This window comes from Falco punctatus (genome assembly GCF_963210335.1).
Source record: "Falco punctatus genome assembly, chromosome: 1".
In the NCBI taxonomy this organism is placed as follows: Eukaryota; Metazoa; Chordata; class Aves; order Falconiformes; family Falconidae; genus Falco; species Falco punctatus.
In genome coordinates, this window is record NC_137580.1 from 114,915,176 (window position 1) to 114,927,448 (window position 12,273).

At 37.8% G+C, this 12,273-nt stretch overlaps 1 protein-coding gene across 1 annotated transcript in view; it reads left to right on the plus strand.

Moving 5' to 3' along the window:
- FOXK2 (forkhead box K2) overlaps positions 1-12,273 on the plus strand; it is a 49,777-nt gene that overhangs the window by 21,410 nt on the left and 16,094 nt on the right. The window lies entirely within an intron of this gene.

Here is a 12,273-nt window from a genome sequence, read left to right on the forward strand (position 1 = left end):
TACAAGTAACAGGTGTGAATCAGTGACAGTTTTCAGTAGCTTGACAACTATTATTACTCATCTTGAATGAAGAACTCTTGTTTAATTACTGAAAGAAAGCAAATGAAGAGTCCTTTTTTCCCAGATATTTTTCAATATTTAGGATTTAAATTTTAGCTTCTTCTGCTCTATTTTTGTTTTTTTAATTACTTTAAATACTGTTTTAGCTTTTTTTCTGTTTGATAATGGGGGGGAAAAAGATCCTGCTTCTCATACGTAGGAAATGAGACTTCTGTAGCTTAATGTCTTCAAATTGTTCAGTATATAACTGTATAGGTTTTAATTAAAATGCATGCATGTAATGTGCAGTTTTCATGGTGTAATAGTAAAGGACTGGTGAAATGAAAATTTCTTTAGCTCTGTTTGGGAGGATGTGATAAATTGCTTAAGATGCATGTGCGTGTTTTACTTTTTGCCATATAGGCTTCACAGCCACTACTTTTCTGTTCCTTAAGCAGCTATTCCTGAGCAACAAACTGTGATTGAAATACTTCAGTCTTATTTAACTAGTTTCCCTTTTACTGAAGATGTGTGTTTCACCTGGTGTTCTGCCTCTTGAAGTGGTTGTAGGAGAAGGAAGATTTAAGGGATGATCCAGTGGTCTAAACAAAGATTGGGTGTTGAGGAAAAAATATGTTCTGTTCCCAGCTCTGTTGCACGCTTGCCAAAATGACTTGGCCAAGTCACAAATCTGTTTAATCTGTTTTTAAAAATGGGGATAATACTTCATGGGCGGAGGCAGGGGGGGATGATGAAATTTCAGTGCTCTTTTGTAGCATGTTTTATCAAGAGCTGTGCCTTGCCTTTTAAAATTGATTCCTTGGGTTTTGAAGTGGCTTACTTTGTCTGCAGTGCAAACACTTTTAATTCTCTCCCTTTCTGACTTGCCTCCCCTCTTGCTGTTTTTGCGGAGTACTGGTTCTGTTTTTGCCAGCGTTCCAGGCTTTCTCACAGATGTTGTTCCTGTGTAGATGCTACTATCCCTAAACTTGCATGTGCCTAGGAGTGCAAAGAACACTGGACCTAATGTGTTAACGCTGATCTGTGTTCAGTACTTCAGTGTTTTCTAGTGAAAGATGTTACAGCAATGCAGAGCAGTATGTTTATTGGATTACAGCTGAGACCTGTATGGGAACATATAAATGCTGTAGTTATTTACTAATACATGATACATAATTTCCGTTATTCAGAGAGATTTTATTCCTAGTGTAGTTTCTAGTACATGTATATCTTCAGAGTTGTAGAAATGTTGTGAGGAATGCTTGACTGAAGTGGTCATAATCCATTCTGTTTACAGTGGCTGCAATCAACATACTGACTTTCTTGGTCAAGCTGAAAGGTCCCAAGCTAACCAAACTTTATTCTGTTGAAAAGCTCTGAATGTGCATTCTTGTTTACAAATGGAATTCTGCACTTCCGTTTATGACTAGTAACTTCTGGAAGCTTATTTTTCTGTACTAGTTCAAATTTCAACCTTTCAACAAGAATGGTTATGATAGTTGCATGATAAAATGTTTTCTTATGTAGTAAGTATAGTACAGCTTTTAAATTAAGGTGTCGTGATTTTACTTTACCTTTTTGAAGAGAGATTAAACTGTGAGATGACTTCAACTTACTAAAACATCAGCAAACTTCTACATTTTGGCTAGAGTAGTTTTACGTTGGGTTAGTAGATTAGCTGGGGATACCAGTGGCTCCTGGTAGCAGGTAAGCAGAATAATCATGTGGCTGGGAACAACTGGTGCAAGAGGCAGGATAGCCTGCCCCATTTGGTAGTGCTGAGTTGTTACATGGCTGTATCCTGTGAAACCACCATCCCCAAGATCACACTTTTATTGCTAACAGCGTGGTTGATGCCTGTGCTTCAGGAACCTTGGTTTTGTTTTTCATTACTTTGTATAGTTCTTGTTTGGAGTGGGTTTCATGTTGCTTAATATTGGGGCGTGCGTGAGTGAGTGTGTGTGTGTATGTCTACACCTAGGCTCCCTTTAAATTCAGTGAAAAATAGGCAACCTTAGATCTGATTTCCCCAAACCCTTTTAGGCTTTTCCCTTCTATGGGATATACACCACTAAGTGTCTGTTCATTTTCACTTGCTGTGAAGTTACATGACTAACACAGGTACAGGTTTGCGCTTGGAGAAATTAATCCCATGCTTCATGTTTGCATGCTATACACTTTCCTTCTCAGTACTGTTGTTCCTTTATCAGCACAGTGAGAACAGTTAACCTATATTCTGATGAAGATTTTGATTTAGTCTATTTTTTTATTCCTGGACAGACTCCTACTTGCATGACTATGTGACTTGTTAAATCATGCCTGTTGTTATTATTCGTTTTTAATCCTTCTGCACTTTCCTGCTGCCCCTTACAACAGCCCACGATTTGAGAACTTGGCACAGTCTTAGAAGAATAGCTCAGGAGGAGTGCTTCTTGAGGAATATTTTCCAGTAACAATGTGTTTGTTGTAGATTAAATAGTTTCATCACTTTGTGGCCTTTCAGACTTGTTTTGGAGTCTTGATTGGTTCTTGAGTGCCCACACAAGTGATCAAGGAAAGTAGGTTTGTGTAACACAGTGGAGCAGGTCATGCGTATAGAAGTTCTAGAGAGTCTGCACCTTCACTAGAAGAGTTTTAGGAATTTGCAAATAGACAAAAAATGGAAAAATGGTTTGAGCAGACGTTCTTCAGAGTACAGTTGGTTTAAAAAAAAAAATCACAGAATATAACATGAAAACTTGATTTCTGTTGATACTCAGCCCAGCAGTATCTGCAAAGTGAAGCAAGTATGCGAAGCCCTTGAACATCAAACATCTTTAGGTAGGTAATTGTGAAATTTAATTAATGCCCATAGCTTTTTGAGAAGAGTTTGAAAAAAGTCTGTTCTTTGACCAGACAAGGAGATTTAAGGGGGAAATTAAACACTGCTGTCTACTCAAAATTAGAGTTGGTAGGAAGCAGTTTTTGTCACTCTTCAATGGCCTGAGTTAGTCATGGATTTCTGTGTGAAATAAAGGACTGTTTTGCTCTTGGAAACGGTGTTCTGTCTTGAAAAGCCCATCTAAAATAAACTTTGCTTCCTTGATTCAGGAATAATCTTTTTTTCTGTGGGTAGCTGTTCTTTTGGTAATGATTAGGGAGTTTTGGCATGATTTTGCAATAGAATGCAAGTCTCTGATGAGGTAATAAATGAAGTATTTTGTTACTAAAGTGATGTGTGAGTCATAAGAGCTTTTTTTATGATTATGCTTGCGTCAAAACACATCATGACAGCACTTGTTCACTGTCCTTCCCCTTGCTGTTTTAATTGTAAGGAATAGTTAAAATGCCAAGTGCTATATGTTTGGCTCTAAGCAGTTCAGTTTGGTTTGCTGATAGCTTTTTATTTAGTGCTGAGTAACATTACTATCATAACTTCAGTGTTACCATATGAACTTTTGCATCCCCATGAGCACCCTACAACTGAGGGTGAAATGCCAGGCACCTCTGTAACTAGGTAACTTGGTAATAAAGGATACTAGTGGCTTTGGTTTGTCTACTTCAGCTCAGCTGTGTTTGTAAATTTTATGCTTTATGAAAAGTTTTTGAATGGTAGTTACTGTCATGGTGAAAGTTTGAGCTTGCATATTTGATAATAGGAAACCATTGTTAAATACAGTTATCTGGAAGGAAGAAGAAATGATGACTGATTTTTACTTTCCTGTTGCAAGTGTTTTGTTTCTGTTTTTTAAACAGGAAACTATTGTGTTACGGAGTTACGTATGCTCTGTTGGGACTCGCAACAGCTATTTGAAATTTGACAAAGGTAGAGGCACACAATCTTTTGGACAAATTTTAATTTGTTTTTATAGTTTAGAACGAAATTTAGGGATAGAGACCACACAACCTGACTCTGCATACGGCTTTTGTGTACAGAGATGCTAAATACCCGAAAATGCAGTGTTTCCATAGGCGGAGTTTCTTTTGTATTCACAGGCTGGGGAGCCTCAAATTCCAGAGGCATTACATGAGCAGTTTTAATGAATTAGTGTCTGGTTTTCCTGCAGCAGATGTGACAAGCAGCTTTATAAGCTGCTTCCCATCGATCGCTGTTTTCCAGCTCTTTTGTGTCTTTCTTTTGCTTAGAGAAAAGCAACGAAGAGCTTGGTTTCTACAGTAACTGCTGCCTACATTCTTGCCTGCAGGCCAATTTCTTTCTCGGTTCCTGCAGCCTGTGCAGGGCTACTGTATTGAATTTCTTTAGGTTTTGTTTGTTTTTTTGGTTTGGTTTTTTTTTTTTCTTCTTCTTCCTTCTTGCTGGTTTAAATATATTGCCCTTTAAGAAGAGAGGAGAACGCAGTGGGAATTTATGATTTTGAGATATGTATTTTTAATTAATCATAGCACATTGCCATGACATGTAGGATAACCTAAATGTTTTTGCTGCTGATCAATACCAGTGTTTGTGTGGTTGGTATATAGAGAAAATGAGATGTCTGACTTCTAAAAGAAGAACCTTTGAAAATGTGTAATAGCACTTTCGTTAATGCTTGTTTCTGTAGCATAATAATGCAGGGGAAGGGTGAGGTCAGCTTTAAGTTGTTAACAGAATCATTTACATTTGCAGCAAAATTGCTGTAGTTGAAGAACTTCCGGACAAGTCTTTTTCAGTCTCCACTCTTAAAACACCCTTACAGGAATTGTTGTGAACATAGGGTTAAAAATGTGGTGCTTCTTATGAAGTTAGCTTTCTAGGTGGGAAAGAAGAATTCAACACAGTTTCAAACAGCAGCATGTGTTTATTACTCAGATTGTGTTTGCTGCTAGTGGTTCAGGAATGTTCCTGGTGTTGTCATCAATATTCTGTTGTCATAGGATTATTTTTTGACGCAGACAGCTTGTTCCAGACCCTTCTGAAGGCAGGTTAGCACCATTCCTGTAATGAATACCAACAGCTTTACGTAGTTCTTATGCACTTGCTAAAACATGAGTGAGGAAGTATGTAACCTAGGTTTCCGGCAGTGGGGGGCATTAATTTACGGCTAGGTCCTATTTCCAGCCTGCTTAGGATTTGGTAAAAGTGTTTTGTTGGCCATCTTGAATTAACACGAGGCTACAGCAATATTTCTAGACTTCTGATGATGCGTAGATCTTTGCTTTTGAATCTTAAGATATCTGAGTTATAGACAGATCAGTGATCTTTTTCTTTAGGGTATTTTTTCATCCTGCTTTATGTCACTGTGTAGACAGTGATGGCACACCTGGAAAAGCTCAAAAATACTTGCAAAAAGCATTCCCAGTGCTCAGAATAAAAAAATCTAATTGCTGTTTTAAAAATCTGAGAGTGTTTTGTTCCTTACGGTATTAGAGGTCAAGCTTGCTATACAGCCCTCGCATTTTCTGTTTGTGGAGGACATGCTTTGCAACTATTGATCTTCAGTCAACAGAAATCAATCGCAAAGGATACAGAGAATTAAGGGAAACACGCATGAGGTCATGATTCACTCCCCAGAGGAGAAAGCTGTCACTTTTTAAAGGGCAGATGCTTTTTGGGTAACCTCTAGAAGTGTCCTGACTAGTAATAGCCAAACATAATTCAGTGTAAGTATGGTAAATTAGCCAAATCAGGACTCAGTTTAAACCATGGAGGCAGGAAGGAGGAAGAATCCATCTTAACAACGTGTATGTGTACATGCCCTTGTAGGAAGTGACGCTGTGTTCCTGCTGGGGTAGGTTCTCACATTGCTGTGCAGGGTGTGGTCAACTGCAAGCAGAAGAGCATTAAAAACTTCCTTTTAAAAAAGCTGATAGAGGAGTTGGGCTTTATGTTTCTTTACTATAAATTTTAGAAGGGATTTTGTTTTTTCCAACCCCTGTCAGTAGAGAAAAATGGATGCTCCTTTCTTCTATTGCCAACAATATAGAAAGTTTTACAAATACAATGTTAAAGATAAAACATGTGATAGCAGCACAAGGTTATACCTCATGTAGATGAACAAGTACATGTTTAAAAAATTGTACATTGAGAAAGTTCTTGCTGTTTTGGACAATAAGAAAATAATTATAATCTGATTAGTATTATAATATACTGGATCACCCTTTTCCAGTATATCCATTATAAGATTTCCTGTACTAGCATTTTTCTTCATTACATTTCCAAATGTAACTAGCATTACATTTCATAGTGTAAGTTTTCTACAGCAGCACTTTGTAATGTAATCCTCGAAAACTTAGAAAAAAGACTTTGTAAAACAAATTTTGTGTTTAAAGAGTTAAGGAAGTGTTTTCCACAGAAAAGTGTGTAATTTTTTTCCCTAATAACCTATGCTTTATTAGTAATAATTTACTGCTGGCAGTTTCCAGGTGGCTATTTAATATTGTGACTATTTGGATGGATTTATGTATCTACCTTCATTATTAGTTTTGAAACCCAGATTTTTAACTGTTGGGTACTTTAAGATTATCTTGACATTTTGAATCTGCTTTGAAGCAATTCAGTTCAGTTTGTCTTTTTAATAAGTTTTGGTTTTGTTGATTCTGTTTAGGTCTAAAGGTGATGATTCTTTTGTGGAAATGGACTGCAATATTGACTTCCAGTTCAATTAAACACAGCCCAAAGTCGTAAAAATAAATTCTGGATGTGAATAATTCGGTATGCCTGTTCTTGTTGTTGAACAATCAGAAATCTTTTGGGGTAAGATTCAGAAGATGAGGAAGTTAAGTTTCTTTTGGAAAAGGGTAGGCTGAATGAAATGACCACTTTCTCCTTGGTATGGGAATTGTTGCTTTTCTCCAAGTTAACAGAAGTTACTTCTTTCAGGTACCTCCAAGACATGGAGTAACATCTTTTCTTACAGGTTTTGTGTGTAACAGTTTGATCTGTGTGAGGAGCCAAGGTCAGCTCTTTCTTTAGAGATGCATCTTTTTCTCAGGACATCAAGGCAAAATACACAGACTTTACAAAGACTGAAATTGTATGTAGTTTTACTTCAGCCTTTAGAGCTTTTTTACCTCCGTGGCATTTCTAGTTGTTTTTGTAAAGTCTGTATTTAAGTCTTGCTTATTTAAAAAAACGATTTTAAACCAATAGCTAAATATAGTTTAATTTGCAATTAATTTCCTAATAAACCATGATGATGGAATCAATAATTAATGAAGCAGCAAATGGAGAAAAGATGAAATTGTGGTGCTTGTTCTTTCATACTGAAATTTACCCATTAGCAGGAGGTCATACAAATTGTAATTTCCAAGTACCATGTTCCTATGGACGCTTAATTACCACCCAGCTTTGATTTGCTGGTCTTAGATTTAATTTACAGATGTTATGTAGAACGGCACAGAGGAAGCAGTACCCTTGTGTGGCTTTCGCACCTTGTGGCCTTGGGGTCAGTGCTGTTACTTGTCAGTGGACCTGCTGCAGGTCGCAGGTAATGCCGGATTGGGGCTGGGGAGCGGTTAATATGCTGGAGGGCAGTGCTGTCATCTGGAGGGATGCTGGTAAGCTGGAGGAATGGACTGGCAGGAATCTTCTGAAGTTTCTGAAAAGTAAAATCCTGCATCTGGGGTAGGTAAAGGCTGGGAATGACTGACTGGAGAGCAGCTCTGCAGAGGCTGGGGGGCCTGGGGGGGAGGAGGCTGTTTAAGCAGTGTATCCTTGTGGTGGTGGAAGCTGGCCTTGTACTGGGTGGTAACAGTGTCTGGTTTTGGGCACCCAGTACAAAGAAAACTGATGACAAACTGGAGAGGTGAGGGGAGGGTTGCTGAGATGCTTAGGGAACTGGCATGTGTGGTGTATGAGGAGAGGCTAAAGGACTTCAGTGTAATTTTTTTTTTTTTTAATTTTTATTTTTTCCCCTGCCTAAATGATGGTTGTAAAAAAGATGGAGCCGGGCTGTGCTGTGAGGCTCACAGTTTGAGGACAAGCAGCTGTAGCCAAGTTACAACTAAGAAATCATACCTGGACAAATGAGAAAGCTCCTTCACTGTTAGTGTGGCTAATTACAGGAATGAATTGGCTGCTCAACTGTATCCTTAGAAGGCTTCAAAATTTGATTAGACAAGGCCCTGAGCAACCTTGTCTGACTTGGAAGTTGCCCTGGTTTGAGCAGGAGATTGGGCTAGGGACCTTAGGAGGTCCCTCCCAAATTCAGTTTCTCTGTGGTTCTAGCTGAAGGATGTAAACCAACAATTTTTCCTTGACTTTTAAAATAGAATTGAATCAAAAGTGGGCTTAGAAATGTGCACTATAGTACCTTACTGGTGACTTAATCTTCAAATGTGCATGTCTTCTTACCAGAAGTATAAATAAATTGGCTTTGAGGAGCATTTTTACTGGAGTGATGGGAAAAGACCAACTGGAAGGTGAGTCATAAGTAGATGGGTAAGAGGAATTAGAAAAGGAGTTAGTTTCCAGTCTCCCTTCCATGGAAGGGAGGCGGTATCTAGAAGTACAGTTATTGCCATGGGTTTTGTTAGTCTACTGATGAAATTGGGGAGGAGCAGGAAGAATGAGGAGAAGGAAGCCTGCTGTACTGTTGGAGAAAATCAGAGTTGAAAAAAAAGTCTATTTAGTGGTACAGGTGTTATTAATTGTTATTAATTATCTCAGTTTCACTTTGAGGTGAGTTACACTGTTGCCCATGCTTGCCTTTAAAGTATTTGAAGTCTGAAATTGGCAAAAGCAATCTCCCAGATCCTGTCTGGGTTCTTAAGGTAAAAAGTTGAAGCTTTTCTTGGTTCTCAGTAAATCAACAAGAGTTTGAAAACTGTCACTCAGATCTTTTAGATCTGTTTAAAATACAGGGGGATCCTTTACATTAACTGGTGTTCAGTGTTGTAGTCAATGTGAAAGAATTGAACTATACAGTTGTAACTACCATGACTTACGGGGTTATTAGTGCCGAACCCCTATAATCTATTTGAATGTAAAATGTGGAGGTGCTGATAAAAGAACAGTAGGATGGCAACTTCTGTCCAGTTTTGGTCCTGGTTCTTAAAGAGAGTTAAACCAGAATAATTCAAAGGGTACTGAGGCACTGAGTGTTATAGCAGGTTTTATGTACAGGGAGGAAATTGGATTCCTACTTCTATGTTTTGGCTCCCCAGATGGAGGCAGGATGGATTTCCTCAGTTTCAATCAGATGGTATTTCAATATAGGCAGAATTACAAGTGTATAATTAGCTTTTCCCTGCAGTACAGACAGAACCACTGAGGGGAGGTGAGAAAATATTAGAAATACAGATGTGGCAAAACTAGACTTTGCACATTTTCCCACAAGACACTTATCTGGCACCCTACAAAGTTGCTAAATGCTTTAGTGGTAGTGCCTAGATCAGCATGTCTCCATTTTGCTGGGAGCTGTAAAGATAGTAAGAGTTTTCTAGGGAATAGTTTAAAATAATTTGATGCTGCCTGTGTGTTTTCCAGTAGTCAACCCAGAATGAACTTTTTTTAAAAAGAATAATTAGGATCATGAGTTGCATTTTCGTTGACACCTGTGCTGCAGTTTCCTAGATTGCATGCTGTCCTCCTTTGTGATGCTCTGTAGAAAGCACAAAGCAAGTACCTATCATAATCAATAAATGTGCAAAATTATTTGTGTGGATACTGTGAATAGTTGTTTGAAATACATAAAATACAAGGCTGGCCTGTCAGCCTAATAGTGCTATTTGTTTTCATCACTTAAAACACCTAACACACTTTTCATAATATAGCAGTTCAAACATAGACGTTTTGTAAACATTTGTTTTTAGGAATCTGTTGGATCAATCTTGGTTGCTCAGTTTCATTTCCTACTTCAAATGGCATTCTTCAAAACGAAGAATGTAGTTGAGTAGTTGACACCTTGCAAAACTTTTTTCTTCCCCCCCCCTTTTTTTTTTTTAAGGTGGGTTGTGTAGATTAGTTTCTTCTATAGCAACCATCCCGTGGCAGCACATCATGAAACTATTGTAAACACTTTAAACAGTGAGTAAAATCAAATTCAGCTTGCTGTAGACTAAATGTTTGATCAGGTCTCTCCCTGTGGGTGTGCTGTGGTTTTTTAGTTCATTGTATAACTAAAGAATATGCCCAAACCAACTTGATTCTGATCAAATTAGAACATGTTCCTTCCTTTGATTTTGGGAGTATATCTAACACATTTGCGTTAATGCAATTTATTCAGAAAAATCTGTTGGTTAGGATATTCTTTATTCTACTTTTTGGCAGAATTCCAGCTATTAAAAAGCCAACTCTGTTTACAAATATGAATCAATTGACAGATGTGGTCTTTTGATAATATTCAGGTGTTTGCATGTTCTAACCAGATAGTGATTTGTAAGTATTTTGTGTCTTCCTTAGTAATGACATCCTTTCAAGCCCAGCATGTGAAATGTAAACTGTAACAGTAACACATTTAGGTTTTAATACAGTTCCCGACTATAAGTTCCAAGTTTGGTGCAATTATAAACTATACAGTACCATTGACTAATCAGAGCTCCTGGTTCTGCGGGTGGTGTGTGTGGGGTTCCCCCCCACCCCCAACGAGAGCACCATGTCTCTGCTATAATACAAAATCTGCACTTTAGTCTTACCTGCGTAAGCTGCCCTTACCTTTTTTTGTGAAAGGTGCCCACAGGAGAGAGAATGCATTTAGGTAACGCAGTAATGTAGAAGGGAGATGTCTTAACATGCATACTCACGTGGAGGATTGGAGGACTTTTCGAGTATGTGTTTCCATATTTCTGGCACTTGTGTCTAAGTCATGAAGATCTACCTCCTTCCTGTCCTGACCCCACCCCAGCACCACAGTACTCTGGTTGGTTATTGTTATTATTATTAGTATGTACTGGGTTTTTTTACTAAGCAATAAGAAATCTAACCTGTGAATGAGCATCTAAAGTTGTGTCCAGTTGTTCCCATGTTTTTCTGAAAGCATTAAGTTAAATTTGCAGGTATGGAATAGCCTCATAGAATATGTAAAACAGGTGACTAAAATTTAAACCTGTCTGTATGTCGAACAGATTTTATTGTTCACTTTCTCACAGGGATTTTTATTTAATCTTCAGCAAAAAGGGTGCCTTTGGCTACCCTCTTTGCACACACCTGAGTAGTGTTGTCATTATTGCTGATTAACTGAAATGTTTAGAAAACAGCTGAGACCTCTGTCAGTTGTCACTAAAACAATGTAAGCAAGATAGTTTTTACTGGAAGAAGCAAAGTGACTTGTTACTGAAGATGTATTCAAAACAAAACACACACACACAACACTTTCCATCCCCACCCCCCAAAAATGCACTAAACGCAGAAATTGGTCCATTTAACTTCCTTGCTGAAGTGCATGTGCAGTTTTTTGGCATAGATTCTGTTCCTAATTTAGTACATTGAGCATGTTTCAGAAATAGGTCGTCTGTTAAATTCGGACATGGTCCATACTGAGAAGTAACACTGAGAGGAAAGGAAGGTCATTGTCAATTCTTTCTCTTTTTTCCTGATCCTTGAGCGTGTATTGTAGGAAAAAAGAACCGCTGCAGTGCACATGGCAAGAGACATCGTGAAAATCAAATGCTGCCTTTGTTCTGTAAACACCCTCAGATTAATTTCGAGAAATAAAAACCAAAACACATGAGAGTTAGTGTTTTTAAGTCTACTCCGCAGCTGAATGTTCCTTCCAATTCTTACATCACTTTTATGTTTAATGTATTTTTCCGAGAAATGATCACTTTTGTTTACAGTCTGTATCTTGCATTCATAGCTACATTTTTTTAGGCCTGTTCCATCATGCTGCTGTTTCCTTTCTTTATAAACTTGATCTACCTAGAATCATTTAAACAAACAAACAAACAAACATTTTCTAAGTTTTTTTCTGGGAAGTCTGTTGTTGGAAAGTCCTTTTCATCATGTGGAAGTGGTGTGTAAATATAATTGTTGGTTTAGTGCTGAGAGTAGTCTTAACAGCTTAAGAACAAGGAGGTAGTAAAGTTATTTGGACTGTATTTTTATAGATGCTTTTGTTGAGACAAAATTAAGTTTCTTGTTCACTCAATCTGTTTATTTACTGAGAAGTTAGAAACAGCCTGTTCTCTTTAATTGGATATAGAAAGGGAAATACTCAAAGGTGCATTAATTCTGTTTTATTTTCTAAATAATTGCATATTGTTTATTTATCATTACTCTAACTTTGGGCTTGCGATCTTTGGTCATATGCGAAAACGGACAATTATTGCAATTGGCTCTTAAAATTCTGCTCTGAAAATGTAGTGCTACAACAGCCA